This window comes from Lethenteron reissneri, chromosome 41 (assembly GCF_015708825.2).
Source record: "Lethenteron reissneri isolate LAM-NWPU_2019-01 chromosome 41, ASM1570882v1, whole genome shotgun sequence".
Taxonomy (NCBI): domain Eukaryota; kingdom Metazoa; phylum Chordata; class Hyperoartia; order Petromyzontiformes; family Petromyzontidae; genus Lethenteron; species Lethenteron reissneri.
Genome location: NC_083819.1, coordinates 12,098,159 through 12,110,823, shown reverse-complemented (window position 1 = coordinate 12,110,823; position 12,665 = coordinate 12,098,159). Strand labels below are relative to the sequence as shown.

At 50.2% G+C, this 12,665-nt stretch overlaps 1 protein-coding gene across 13 annotated transcripts in view; it reads left to right on the top strand.

Moving 5' to 3' along the window:
• FUT8 (fucosyltransferase 8) overlaps positions 1 to 12,665 on the top strand; it is a 377,522-nt gene that overhangs the window by 128,669 nt on the left and 236,188 nt on the right. For 8 of the 13 annotated variants that reach the window (XM_061568642.1, XM_061568641.1, XM_061568632.1 and 5 more), the window contains one exon: positions 1,030 to 1,158. The exons of the other annotated variants lie outside the window; for them this stretch is intronic. The gene's annotated coding sequence lies outside the window, so the exon portion shown is untranslated. The remainder of the gene's footprint in view (positions 1 to 1,029; positions 1,159 to 12,665) is intronic. 13 annotated transcript variants of the gene reach the window in all.

Below are 12,665 nucleotides of genomic sequence, written 5' to 3'. Positions count from 1 at the left end.
TCTGCCCCACGCTCTGCTCCACGCTCTGCCCCACGCTCTGCTCCATGCTCTGCTCCACGCTCTGCTCCACGCTCTGCCCCACGCTCTGCTCCACGCTCTGCTCCACGCTCTGCTCCACGCTCTGCCCCACGCTCTGCCCCACGTTCTGCCCCATGCTCTGCCCCACGCTCTGCCCCACGCTCTGCCCCACGCTCTGCTCCACGCTCTGCCCCACGCTCTGCTCCACACTGTGTTCCACGCTCTGCCCCACGCTCTGCCCCACGCTCTGCTCCACACTGTGTTCCACGCTCTGCTCCACGCTCTGCCCCACGCTCTGCCCCACGCTCTGCTCCACGCTCTGCTCCACACTGTGTTCCACGCTCTGCCCCACGCTCTGCTCCACGCTCTGTGTCTCGGTGTGTTCGGTGGGTGGGCATGACGTGGGTGTGCCCGGTGTTTACACCGAGGCTTTCGTGACTGATGTTATGATTCAGTGTCAAATGTTATTATTATTTCCTCGTGATGTCACTAAAGTATTATTAATCCACTTATGTTAGTAAATTTTCATATTACTGGTCAGATATTATAATTATTTCCTCCAGATTATTACTAAAATAAAAGTGTATTAAAACACGTTAGTGATATCATGAGCAGGGCCACCCTGGAAAAAGTTTAGACGTAAATTATTGTTATTATTTTAAGGGCATTGAAGTATTCTCAAAAAATAACATAAGTTATGTTTTACAATTGTGGTTTCATTCCAGAAGTGATAATTTAAAACTAAATTTGTTTTATCCTAAAGGAAGCCACCTGCAAATGACTGTAGGCTGCCACCACTCCCATGACTCCCAGAAGGCCGCCTTGGCCAATGGGACGTGAGGAAAATGCCGTCGCATGGAGGGACACAATTGGGATTTCTCCATGTATCATCTTGTCTTTTGTTCTTCTCTGTACACTCTCTGTATACTCTCTGTATATTCTCTGTATACTTTCTGTGTACTTCTCTGTATATTCTCCCCCACCTTCTCCGTGTGTGATTGCGCTCGCCAGCGGACACCGTTCCGTCACGTGACCCCAGCGGAGTGCCAAGTTAGCGCCGTTCAGACACGCGGATCGCTTCTCAAGCGGCACAATCCGCCGTGAGCTGTGGCCCGGACCACGGCGCGGTGAGAGGTGAAGGTGAGCACCGGCCGGTCCTCCGTGATGGCTTTGTTGAAGCCTTTTGCCTCGAATTGGATGAGAAGGGGGTGGAGGGCGGCTTTGGTTGAAACCCTTCGTGGATTGGGGAGGGAATTCAGACTGCAGTTCCCGGCAAACTGCGTGACCCCGTGCCACATCCGTCAGATTCCGTTTAGTAGCTTGAAGGAGATTTAGGTAGTTAGCGTCTTGGTCCCAGTTGCTGTTGGTGTGCATCTGCCATACGCAGTTGGAAGGTGGGGAATTTGAATCCCAAGTTGGGGTTTGACTGAGCCCATCGCCCCCCCTCCCTAAGGTTGATAAAATTATTACCACTTTGTGGGAAGCGAGTAGTTGTCCTAGGGATACTGCCTCCAACATGGGACTGTGGAATTTCCAGCATTGGCTCCTGCCAATGGAAACAAATGCTGTCTAACTGCTGCGTTGATCAGGAAGAAACTTTGACCTGCTATTATTGCAAAAATTGAATCTGCGATTATTACAACAATAATCATTCAACAATTAAACCATGAAAGTTTCACCTGGGCAGTCCCTTGAGATGAAACACCTCATTTGCAAAGGGTACATAGCGAACATATAATTGCAGGTATGTTACATTTGAAATGCATCGCCTACACTGTTTGGATTTATACAATGAATATCACACCCGGTCACACATGTCAACATACAAATAGATCAACGGCGCACGCCGCCGTCGCTTGACGTAAAATGTCCCCTCGCCGTGAGAGTCACGGTCGCCGTGTGAGGGAGTTCTAACGAAGGACGTGAACGCGTCGGGGCTGGCGGGACACCGCCACCGTGAGCCCGGGAGAGCGTGGCGTGCCCACGCAGCGGCTGTTGTGTCGGGAGCGGCCCCTGCCGCTGGGCTTGGGCCAACCCTGCCTGGACGTAGGCCCGGCCCACTTGGCCCACCGTCCTTGTGAATCGGCTGTGCCGCTCGCACCGCGGGCAAATGTTGGTTTTGGACCGCGGGCACACTTGGACGCATCCTCCAGCCCGCAGCGATCGGTCGTACCCAGCGGTGTCCACCCGCCGGCACACGGCGCCACGGCAGCCGACACGACAACCACCGGCACTTTACACGGCGGCTCCCTTTCCTGTACCGCGATGCTTCTCCAGAGGGGGACGACGTGAAAGAAACCGCGTGGCTGCTGCTGCTCCCGGTTTGTTCACCTCGGCTGGGGAGCGCCGTGGTGGCTGTTTGGCTGTGGGGACGGCAGCTGACGTGAAAACACGATAGACTGTGAATGTCGCTTTCACTCCGGGGGCCGTGCAGAGATGGCGGCAGGGTGGTGACTCGCAGCAAGAAGGGCCCTGGGGTAGATTCCCGACTTGGGTGCCTTGGTGTGTGAAGTTTAGACGTTCTCCCGTGTTCTGTATGGGGTTCTGCTGGCTTCTCCCGTAGCTAAAATATATCTTTTTTAAATAAAAATCCATAAAGCATAACTGGTATTGGGCCACACATCGCCATTGCTGACAAAATACCTCCCAATGACTCACTTGGGATCACACAGCAGCAGCAGCAGCAGCAATAACATCGCACCCTACCAGGAACACTTCTGCAAGGAAACTTGAGACTCGGGTGAGACACCGCTGGGCAAACGAGCGGAATAATAAACTAACAGATGGGGAGGTACAGTGAGAGAATGCCGCAGCAAAGGCAGTACGTGGAGCAGTGCCGCGTTGTTGCTATGGAGACCGGCTACACAATGTACGCCAATTAGAGTAATCTTAATGCTTAATTTACATAATTAGCGTGCTACGAGGCACACTTCACGGGCGTGAATATCCCGCAGCCTGTGCAGCTCGTTGATTTGCGAAACCTTGCCATGTTCATTATTGTACCTTAATATTACGTGGCATATTCTTTGGGTCTTTCGGTAAAGTCATGTAGATAGGTTCAAATTAATAAAGATAATCAATATAAAATTATCGTGTTAATGTGAGAGATTGGTGTGTTAATGTGAGAGATTGACGTGTTAATGTGAGAGATTGGCGTGTTAATGTGAGAGATTAGCTTGTTAATGTGAGAGATTGACGTGTTAATGTGAGAGATTGGCGTGTTAATGTGAGAGATTGACGTGTTAAGGTGAGAGATTAGTGTGTTAATGTGAGAGATTGACGTGTTAATGTGAGAGACTAGCGTGTTAATGTGAGAGATTAGCATGTTAATGTGAGAGATGAGCGTGTTAATGTGAGAGATTGACGTGTTAATGTGAGAGATTGGCGTGTTAATGTGAGAGATTGGTGTGTTAATGTGAGAGATTGACGTGTTAATGTGAGAGATGAGCGTGTTAATGTGAGAGATTGGTGTGTTAATGTGAGAGATTGGCGTGTTAATGTGAGAGATTGGTGTGTTAATGTGAGAGATTGGCGTGTTAATGTGAGAGATTGACGTGTTAATGTGAGAGATTGACGTGTTAATGTGAGAGATTGGCGTGTTAATGTGAGGGATTGGCGTGTTAATGTGAGAGATTGACGTGTTAATGTGAGAGATGAGCGTGTTAATGTGAGAGATTGGTGTGTTAATGTGAGAGATTGGCGTGTTAATGTGAGAGATTGGTGTGTTAATGTGAGAGATTGGCGTGTTAATGTGAGAGATTGACGTGTTAATGTGAGAGATTGACGTGTTAATGTGAGAGATTGGTGTGTTAATGTGAGAGATTGGCGTGTTAATGTGAGAGATTAGCGTGTTAATGTGAGAGATTAGTGTGTTAATGTGAGAGATTGACGTGTTAATGTGAGAGATTAGCGTGTTAATGTGAGAGATTGACGTGTTAATGTGAGAGATTAGCGTGTTAATGTAAGAGATTGACGTGTTAATGTGAGAGATTGGCGTGTTAATGTGAGAAATTGGCGTGTTAATGTGAGAGATTGGTGTGTTAATGTGAGAGATTGACGTGTTAATGTGAGAGATTGGCGTGTTAATGTGAGAGATTGGCGTGTTAATGTGAGAGATTGGCGTGTTAATGTGAGAGATTGGCGTGTTAATGTGAGAGATTGGTGTGTTAATGTGAGAGATTAGCGTGTTAATGTGAGAGATTAGTGTGTTAATGTGAGAGATTGGTGTGTTAATGTGAGAGATTGGCATGTTAATGTGAGAGATTGGCGTGTTAATGTGAGAGATTGGCGTGTTAATGTGAGAGATTGGCGTGTTAATGTGAGAGATTGGCGTGTTAATGTGAGAGATTGGCGTGTTAATGTGAGAGATTGGTGTGTTAATGTGAGATTAGCGTGTTAATGTGAGAGATTAGCGTGTTAATGTGAGAGATTAGTGTGTTAATGTGAGAGATTGGTGTGTTAATGTGAGAGATTGGCGTGTTAATGTGAGAGATTGGTGTGTTAATGTGAGAGATTGGTGTGTTAATGTGAGAGATGAGCGTGTTAACGTGAGAGATTGGCGTGTTAACGTGAGAGATTGGTGTGTTAATGTGAGAGATTGGTGTGTTAATGTGAGAGATTGGCGTGTTAATGTGAGAGATTAGTATGTTAATGTGAGAGATTGGTGTGTTAATGTGAGAGATTGGTGTGTTAATGTGAGAGATTGGCGTGTTAATGTGAGAGATTGGCGTGTTAACGTGAGAGATTGGCGTGTTAACGTGAGAGATTGGCGTGTTAACGTGAGAGATTAGCGCGTTAATGTGCGAGATTGGCGTGTTAATGTGAGAGATTGGCGTGTTAACGTGAGAGATTGACGTGTTAATGTGAGAGATTGGCGTGTTAATGTGAGAGATTGGTGTGTTAATGTGAGAGATTGGTGTGTTAATGTGAGAGATTGGCGTGTTAACGTGAGAGATTGGCGTGTTAACGTGAGAGATTGGCGTGTTAACGTGAGAGGTTGGCGTGTTAACGTGAGAGGTTGGCGTGTTAATGTGAGAGATTGGCGTGTTAATGTGAGAGATTGGCGTGTTAATGTGAGAGATTGGCGTGTTAATGTGAGAGATTGGCGTGTTAATGTGAGAGATTGGCGTGTTAATGTGAGAGATTGGCGTGTTAATGTGAGAGATTGGTGTGTTAATGTGAGAGATTGGCGTGTTAATGTGAGAGATTGGCGTGTTAATGTGAGAGATTAGCGTGTTAATGTGAGATATTAGTGTGTTAATGTGAGAGATTGGCGTGTTAATGTGAGAGATCGGCGTGTTAATGTGAGAGATGAGCGTGTTAATGTGAGAGATTGGTGTGTTAATGTGAGAGATTGACATGTTAATGTGAGAGATTGGCGTGTTAATGTGAGAGATTGGCGTGTTAATGTGAGAGATTGGCGTGTTAATGTGAGAGATTGGCGTGTTAATGTGAGAGATTGGCGTGTTAATGTGAGAGATTGGCGTGTTAATGTGAGAGATTGGCGTGTTAATGTGAGAGATTGACATGTTAATGTGAGATTGGCGTGTTAATGTGGGACATTAGTGTGTTAATGTGAGAGATTAGCGTGTTAATGTGAGAGATTGGCGTGTTAATGTGGGAGATTGGCGTGTTAATGTGGGAGATTAGCGTGTTAATGTGGGAGATTGGCGTGTTAATGTGAGAGATTGATGTGTTAATGTGAGAGATTAGCGTGTTAATGTGAGAGATTGGTGTGTTAATGTGAGAGATTGGCGTGTTAATGTGAGAGATTGGCGTGTTAATGTGGGAGATTGGCGTGTTAATGTGAGAGATTAGTGTGTTAATGTGGGAGATTGGCGTGTTAATGTGAGAGATTGACGTGTTAATGTGAGAGATTAGCGTGTTAATGTGAGAGATTGACGTGTTAATGTGAGAGATTAGCGTGTTAATGTGAGAGATTGGCGTGTTAATGTGAGAGATTGACATGTTAATGTGAGAGATTAGCGTGTTAATGTGAGAGATTGACGTGTTAATGTGAGAGATTAGCGTGTTAATGTGAGAGATTGGCGTGTTAGTGTGAGATTGGCGTGTTAATGTGGGAGATTAGTGTGTTGATGTGAGAGATTAGCGTGTTAATGTGAGAGATTGGCGTGTTAATGTGGGAGATTGGCGTGTTAATGTGGGAGATTAGTGTGTTAATGTGAGAGATTGGCGTGTTAATGTGGGAGATTAGTGTGTTAATGTGAGAGATTGCCGTGTTAATGTGAGAGATTGACGTGTTAATGTGAGAGATTGGCGTGTTAATGTGGGAGATTAGTGTGTTAATGTGGGAGATTGGCGTGTTAATGTGATAGATTGGCGTGTTAATGTGATAGATTGGCGTGTTAATGTGGGAGATTGGCGTGTTAATGTGAGAGATTAGTGTGTTAATGTGGGAGATTGGCGTGTTAATGTGAGAGATTGGCGTGTTAATGTGAGAGATTAGCATGTTAATGTGAGAGATTGACGTGTTAATGTGAGAGATTAGCGTGTTAATGTGAGAGATTGGCGTGTTAATGTGAGAGATTGACATGTTAATGTGAGAGATTAGCGTGTTAATGTGAGAGATTGGCGTGTTAATGTGAGAGATTGACGTGTTAATGTGAGAGATTAGCGTGTTAATGTGAGAGATTGGCGTGTTAGTGTGAGAGATTGGCGTGTTAATGTGGGAGATTAGTGTGTTAATGTGAGAGATTAGCGTGTTAATGTGAGAGATTGGCGTGTTAATGTGGGAGATTGGCGTGTTAATGTGGGAGATTAGTGTGTTAATGTGAGAGATTGGCGTGTTAATGTGGGAGATTAGTGTGTTAATGTGAGAGATTGGCGTGTTAATGTGAGAGATTGACGTGTTAATGTGAGAGATTGGCGTGTTAATGTGGGAGATTAGTGTGTTAATGTGGGAGATTGGCACACTAATCTCTCACATTAACACTGTGATAGGTCCAGGGTGAGAGTGAGGTCATCACTGTCGGGGTCCAGGGCGAGAGTGAGGTCATCACTGTCGGGGTCCAGGGCGAGAGTGAGGTCATCACTGTCGGGGTCCAGGGTGAGAGTGAGGTCATCACTGTCGGGGTCCAGGGCGAGAGTGAGGTCATCACTGTCGGGGTCCAGGGCGAGAGTGAGGTCATCACTGTCGGGGTCCAGGTGAGAGTGAGGTCATCACTGTCGGGGTCCAGGGTGAGAGTGAGGTCATCACTGTCGGGGTCCAGGGTGAGAGTGAGGTCATCACTGTCGGGGTCCAGGGCGAGAGTGAGGTCATCACTGTCGGGGTCCAGGGCGAGAGTGAGGTCATCACTGTCGGGGTCCAGGTGAGAGTGAGGTCATCACTGTCGGGGTCCAGGGTGAGAGTGAGGTCATCACTGTCGGGGTCCAGGGCGAGAGTGACGTCATCACTGTCGGGGTCCAGGGCGAGAGTGAGGTCATCACTGTCGGGGTCCAGGGCGAGAGTGAGGTCATCACTGTCGGGGTCCAGGGTGAGAGTGAGGTCATCACTGTCGGGGTCCAGGGCGAGAGTGAGGTCATCACTGTCGGGGTCCAGGGCGAGAGTGAGGTCATCACTGTCGGGGTCCAGGGCGAGAGTGAGGTCATCACTGTCGGGGTCCAGGGTGAGAGTGCGGTCATCACTGTCGGGGTCCAGGGCGAGAGTGAGGTCATCACTGTCGGGGTCCAGGGTGAGAGTGAGGTCATCACTGTCGGGGTCCAGGGTGAGAGTGAGGTCATCACTGTCGGGGTCCAGGGTGAGAGTGAGGTCATCACTGTCGGGGTCCAGGGCGAGAGTGAGGTCATCACTGTCGGGGTCCAGGGCGAGAGTGAGGTCATCACTGTCGGGGTCCAGGGTGAGAGTGAGGTCATCACTGTCGGGGTCCAGGGTGAGAGTGCGGTCATCACTGTCGGGGTCCAGGGCGAGAGTGAGGTCATCACTGTCGGGGTCCAGGGTGAGAGTGAGGTCATCACTGTCGGGGTCCAGGGTGAGAGTGAGGTCATCACTGTCGGGGTCCAGGGCGAGAGTGAGGTCATCACTGTCGGGGTCCAGGTGAGAGTGAGGTCATCACTGTCGGGGTCCAGGGTGAGAGTGAGGTCATCACTGTCGGGGTCCAGGGTGAGAGTGAGGTCATCACTGTCGGGGTCCAGGGTGAGAGTGAGGTCATCACTGTCGGGGTCCAGGGCGAGAGTGAGGTCATCACTGTCGGGGTCCAGGTGAGAGTGAGGTCATCACTGTCGGGGTCCAGGGTGAGAGTGAGGTCATCACTGTCAGGGTCCAGGGTGAGAGTGAGGTCATCACTGCCGGGGTCACCTCACTGTGCCTCCTGTCCATCAATTAGAAGGTCAATATCTGACCTCCACGGGCTTGCTCTTTCCGTTGTGATTCCGCTGTTTACTCAGGCGAGCCTCACTCAGTCTCAAGACTCCTTTTCAGGAGGGTCCTGCCAAGGTTTTTGCTGTGGGGGGGGGGGGGGGGGGCGGGGGGATGCTGCTGCTGTGTATTCCCAATTGGAGTTATCTGAAGAGAATGTTTCAGCTTGGGATGTGGTCAATATCAGTTGCATTGTGTGGAGGAAAACCGCGCAGGCACAGGGCGAGAACAAACTGCGCCTATTCCAGTGCCCGGGTAGGGAATCGAACCCAGGTGCTGCTTGGTGTAGCGGTTCGCCTGCTGGGCTATGAACCCGGGGACCCCGAGTTTGATTCTCGCTCACGGCCAAACACCAGTGACGATTATCTGAACCGGCCCTGGGCCTCCCCTAGGTCGACCCAGCCTCAAATGAATACCCAGTGCTGTGTGTGTGTAAACATCGTCACTGGGGAGACAAAGGCAGTCGAGCGTGGTGCTGGCCACCCACCCCCTCGTGTGCCGGACCGGCCTTCATAGGTGCTCGCTAAGAGCACTTGCCCCAACATTCTGTTGAGGCTACACGGGAGGTGGAGGTGGATCTTTGTGTTTTGTGTGTGCGAGTGTTGCGCGCCATCTCGGTCAACTCAAAACACCGGGGCTCCATCCCAGACCCGAGCGCGCGTTGCTGTTCCACGCACAGGATGAGGCGCGGCGCCGCCTTTCAGTCATTGGCGACGTCACGTCGCAGTCGCGCCACCGCTCCGTTAGCGCGCAAGCGACTCGCCTTGCTGGTGACCCCCGTACACCGAAAGAGAAACAAAAATGCGATGTTAGCGTTATTCAAAAACTAATCTCGGGTGCCTTGATGAGGTGAAGAGCGCTTCGCCCGGGTGGTGCACAGCATCCTGATGGCGGTGGTGGTGATGGCGGTGATGATGTCGGTTGTGGCGGTGGTAATGGCGGCGGTGGCGGTGGTGGTGATGGCGGCGGTGGTGGTGGTGATGATGGCGGTTGTGGCGGTGGTGGTGGTGGTGATGGCGGTTGCGGCGGTGGTGTTGGCGGTTGTGGCGGTGGTGATGGCGGCGGTTGTGGTGGTGGTGGTGGTGGTGATGGCGGTTGTGGTGGTGGTGTTGGCGGTTGTGGCGGTGGTGTTGGTGGTGGCGGCGGCAGCGCTGGATCTGTCTGCAGGCAGGGGCTTTGTTGTTGTTTTGTCTGCAGGGGCGATCGTGGCACAAGTTATTTCTTTAATTACAGCCGGGGCCACACGTTTTGATAATTGCATTTCTGCGCAAGCAGAAAACCACGATCGTATATATATATATATTTATTGAGTGAACGGCTTAGTGTAAAATGTTAACAACAATAGCCGCTTAGAATTTATGGCCTTTACTTACCACGAAGGGTTGCTGCAAATCCACGCGTCGGGGAGCGGCGCGACCGCGGCTTGTTGGCACCGCATCTCCAACCAGACGGCAGCCCCGACTCGTCCGGGCCACGGCCAACACCGGTGGCGAGCGATATCCGACATTGGTACCGGGCGCCTGCGTGCACCTCCCTTGGACCATCGGTTTGCCGGCATGGCGAAGTATGGTCAAACAACCCCCGTGGCCGGCGACACGGTGCATTCGAAGCCCTTCAGCGGTGGATTAGCTATTGGCTTGTCGATAAATATTCCGCAGCACCGCCAGGTAGAGACAGGGGTAAGGCCTTCCAATGCAACCCCTGGTAGCCTGGCATTGGCTGGTCGGCATGGCAGTCCAGGTGTTTGCTCACGCCGTGTGTGAGATGATGAATAATTATGGGCACCGATGGAATAATTCAAAATTCTGTAAAACACATAAGAGTAATTAATGTCCAATACGATACTTCTCTGCGTTTTAATAACGCGCTGCTCAACTGTTTGCTCTGCGTCGTGTGAATTGCCAGTGAGATGATATCCTGTATCGTGTGCGTAGCTGGCTGGGCGGTTAGAGAGGCCGGCTCGCAATCGGAAGTTTGCAAGTTCAAATACTGGTTTGTGGTTGACTCGGCCGCCTCCCGTCTCTTCGGGGTCTATAAAATGAGCACCACTTTGTGAGGAAGTCGTCAGCGGTTCTCTTTTGGATGGACTCACCCCCGCCTGAGTAAATGATGACTCCCCCCTCCCTGCCTCCCCACTGGCAAGGGAGATAAGCATTACCTCCACTGCTCATTTGAGCAGGAAATCACATTGCTACAATCACGTTGCTACAATCAATGTGAGCTCCTTGGTGGGCCTGTGAGACGGCGTGCGGATGGCAGCTCGCTGAGCTGGTAGCTGACGCGCAAGTTGTGACCTTCACAAGTTGTGACCTTCACAAGTTGTGACCTTCACAAGTTGTGAGGGCAGCGAGCCGGTGAAGGCGTCGTCGTGCCCATGCTCCACGCGCTCTGCATTGGCGATTGGCCGCCCGAGCACCGGTGTTTTTTTTTGTAAAATGATGCACACTGTTGTTGTTGGGACTTCGTTACCCTCGATAAAGCAAAAAAAACTACTACGCCGGAAGCGATGTGTTTAATTCCCCCAATATTTATTCGCCGCATCCATAACCCGGTGTTGTTTTCACTATTTCTCCTCCACGCCGTGGGCGCGTGAAAAATTCACGTAATTTTGATTATCGATTAATGCCCGGCCGGTAGATGTTTCCTGTTGGAATGTTATCCTGTGTCTGCGTGGGGCGACTTGGCATGCGAGATTGTGAGGCAACAGCCCCTTGAACAAATTGCGCTCTCGTTAAAAATTGCGGTTCAGCCTGCCAGATTTCAGCCTCGGTTTAACACGGCCCAGTTTTTTGCGAGCGTCGCGGCGCTCGTGTGGTGCTCTCGGGAAGCTGATTAAGAGCAGAGAGAGATCGCTCGGATAGCCGTGGCCAATTAGCCGCCCCCCCACCCACCGCCCGGGGGAGCGCTGTGGCTTGCAAGCACCGTTGGCTGTGTGCACACATCTGTCCTGGCCACCCTCCAGCGTTAATTGGTTAACGGTTGCTCCGCACATGTGCGGCTTTTGCCACCGAAGCAGCGTGTGTCTGTGTGTGTGTATATACGATCCATAGGTTTTTCCTTGAAAAACTCCCGGGCGCTCTTATGGACATCCTCCAAAGCATCTCCCCATGTGTGGCTCGACAGAATGGGGCAACGACGACTCCAGTGAGTCGGTTCGATAAAACCTCCCGTGCGAAATTTGAAGTTGCGCGAGTTTATCGTCCCGCTTAAGGAAAACGGTTTTGCCGGCTGGCTTCCTGCCTGGATCCCTGGCTTGGCTGGCTTGCGCGCAAGTGAGCGTGCGCGCGATGGTGATGCTGCCGCGGATGGGCGGGCGGCAGGGTCGCGTCCAAAGAACGTGGGGGCTGCTCGTGTTCAGTACAAAATGAAACGCCTGAAATTTGCAAGAATTGCTTAAACGTAATAACCATTTGGTTTATTAATTGCATCTGGGTTAGTTAGCATTTCTGAATGCTGCGACTTGAACTTATATTTTTGATGAATTGTTACTTTTTGCGCACGACGAAGCTCTTGGGCTGTTTTAGCGGCGTATTTTTTACATTAAATCAAGGGTATTCGGTGCCATGCGCAGTTTAAATAAACGTCTACTTCTCTCATCTCTTGACGCGTTTATATTTCCCAGACGTTTTCATCCCTCACCGTTTTATTTTTAACTAACCGGAACGTTGTTGAAGGTTCACGCTTTGCTCCCCTCCAACACAACACGATAGTTTATTTGTTGAGGCGTTATTTCACTCGCTTGTCATCGCCTCGCGAGGCACATTCGGGCCCAACAGGGGGACGCGTTTCATGAAGAGGAGAACAAAAAACAATGTGGAGGGGGGTGGGGGGTGGAAATGCGATAGAATAATAATAAATTACCATTAGCAACAGCTCTTGCTGCATGTGTGAGTGACCGGCGAGGCGATGTGGAGGCGTTGACGTTGCCACTGCAGGGACACCGTGGCGCCATCGCCGACGGATGACGACGCTTCTCGCGAGGCCACAGTGAATTTTCGTGATAACACGGGAATTCGATTTTTTTTAATTGAAAAGTGTCCATAATCTGTCAATTGAGTCCACTCGAAATTTCGCACACCGAAAATTCGTAGTTTGAGGGATACTTGTGCAAGAATTCAGTTTGTATAACTCGCAAAAGTTGGTGAAAGTGCCACTTTTAACCGATACGGGAAGCCCTACACCGTGATTGCCAACCCCGCGGTGCGCGCTCCGCAGTGCCACGTGACGTTCCTCCGGGATGAATAAAGAATCTGAGAGATAAAAGATGATGTTA